Genomic DNA, 2,533 nt, shown 5'->3' with positions numbered 1-2,533 from the left:
TTGCTGCCTGTCATAATGACAACAGCCTGCAGCGGGACCGTGTTCAAGTCCAGGAAAGAATAGATGTACGGGTTTCCGTCGTATCCACGGCAGTCGAACAGCCAGTACAGAAGCACAAAGGTGTTGTAGATGATTCCGAAGAGAACGGGGAAAGCCACGTGGCCGAGACGTGACGGGATCCCGCCTGACCATGATCTCTGTGACGGCCATGATGGAGTTCAGGGTGTGGCGCAAGAAGCTGCGGAAACCAAGGGTGACCGGCCAAGGGGACATCCAGTATTCAGCTGACACGAAAAACGAGCTAGCCATGGCGATGTTGTAGATCACCCAGCCGATCTTCAGTGGTGTCTTCGCCGGGCCACCGATGAAATTGCCCCGCTGGTTATCAGAGGCGTGGCGGTAGTCTTGAACGCAGACGGCAGCGGCCCAGTAGAAGTGGAGGGTGAAGACCGTGTACGCCCAGTTGGTGAAGTACGTGAACCACCTGTTGCTGTCCGTGGGGATGCTGTAGATGAGGATACTGAGGGTGAGCAGGGCGCACACCACGCGGTACACCACAAACCTCCGCCGGTTCGCAGACCACTGCAACAGAACACAGTAGTCGTCACTGATGACGCATTCTGAATCGGAATAGACCCGTCCTGACTGACCATCACAATTATCATTCAACCAATAATGTGATAGCAATTGGCGGTCCGACCAGTGAGAGAAATAGCTGTATGTCTTACAAATACTACATGTAGTAGTTGATTTTTGGTTTATTATTTTGCATTTCTACATTTTGACTATTAGATCACGCTACTTGCCATCTGGTGTCACAGCCATCTAGCATAACACCTTGGCATTGGCGTGTCCATCTGGTGTTAGGAGTGACATTCTAGCAAGCTTTACTCTCAAGAATATAACAAACCGTCCATTTTTACCGTCGGTTGAGGGTGTGATTTATTTGATTTAGGAAGAGATGGTAAACTTAACAGAAAAGAAAACACTATGAAGTCCAATTTTGAAACTCTAGCTATACACTCTCAATATAGCTCAGTTCTCACAGCAATACCTAAAAAGGTTTAAAGCTGTTAAGATTTGATAACCCACTCTGTATAACTATTTGCTTGAACACTGATAGTCGTTATGTTACTCATTTGTTATGTTGGTTATTTTGACTGCCTTACCGGTGACGTAACGAACGAGCTGTAGTGGGGCGACTCCATGTTACAACCTTCCCGGCGTCCTCTGCCAGAACTGTGCACATGGAGTAGCGATGTTGTCCGCATTCCTCAAGAGGCTGGCATAGTTACACCGGCTGGAGTAAAATTATGCCGAATCAAAATTTAATTAGAAAAAAAAAAAACATGATTTCTCGAGTCAGATGTCCCTACATCTAACGTTATACGAGCGATCGCCATGACATCACAGCCAGCGAGTGGTAGGCAAAGAGCGTGTTAAGTAAACTAGTGTCTAAAGTTATCATGAGACTGATGAGAGCGCTAGCACAAACTCAGCAGCTCCAAACAAACTCTCAAAATTACGACTGACACACGACAAAATCTTCTGCTGACAGTGTTCTTACGTTCAGTGCCAAAACTATTGTACGAAAGCTGAAGCATATTCCTATATATCATACGACAGTGCATAGGTGTCTTGAAGAGCTTTATATATGGCTCTTGATATCCCACACACTGACACAGTACATGTAGCTCCCTCCCAGGAACATACGACTTTCAAGCACCAAGTCTTTATGTAGAAGAGACTTCTATCTAGACATTAGGACTCAAAAACGTACCGTTCAAAAAAGACCAGTGGCAGCGACGTAGATGGCCGCGCAAGGCGTCTTCAGGTGGAACATTAGCATATAAATGGTCTTTCCGAAAGTATGTTAAATGATTGTTCAGGTGCAACAAATCAGACACAAGACACCCAAGACATTGCAGAAGTCATTTAATGGTTCGATCATTTTGCATTGCGCTTACATTACATTATCTTTTCATCAGGGCTAGATCCAGTGTTTGCTTAGCTAGTTACATAGGCTGATAAATCACTTTGCTTAGACCACATAAACACAGACATACATGTATCTTTGATCCAAGAAAGGTCACATTGCCCTAATTTCATGGATGACATCCTGGGGTACAAGGACTTTTGGCCATTCATGCTTCCTCAATATTAATTTTGATATTGATAAATTTAAAAATCAATGTACTGTGCAAAAAATGAGCAAATGTGTAAAACACAAAACTATACAACCTCCTGAAGAACAAGATTGGAGTTTATTGGAAAACTTGTTTTCAAAACCAAGTACAATTTCCTTTGTCCATTACAAGTCATTCAAGTGTTTGCATTAGGCTCAGGGTGTTAGCAGGATGTCATTCATAAAACCAAGTCAGAGTGGTCTGATGGACCAGGGTTGGACTAGTCCACTTGGACTACAAAGGAAGCCTGTGTTCTACAATCTCTCACTGTCAGGGGCTATGTCAGCCTCCTCCCTGAGAGCTTGTGGGCACACACCAAGCTCAAATTTTACAACTATGCCTCTATG

General features: G+C 44.3%; 1 pseudogene; it reads right to left on the bottom strand.

Moving 5' to 3' along the window:
- The window catches only part of LOC109476962, a 2,031-nt pseudogene extending 220 nt beyond the window's left edge, over positions 1-1,811 (bottom strand).
- Between the last annotated feature and the right edge of the window lie 722 nt (positions 1,812-2,533).

This window comes from Branchiostoma belcheri, unplaced genomic scaffold (genome assembly GCF_001625305.1).
Source record: "Branchiostoma belcheri isolate BF01 breed outbred unplaced genomic scaffold, Haploidv18h27 scaffold4, whole genome shotgun sequence".
Lineage (NCBI taxonomy): Eukaryota > Metazoa > Chordata > Leptocardii > Amphioxiformes > Branchiostomatidae > Branchiostoma > Branchiostoma belcheri.
This window is presented reverse-complemented; position numbering and strand designations above follow the sequence as displayed.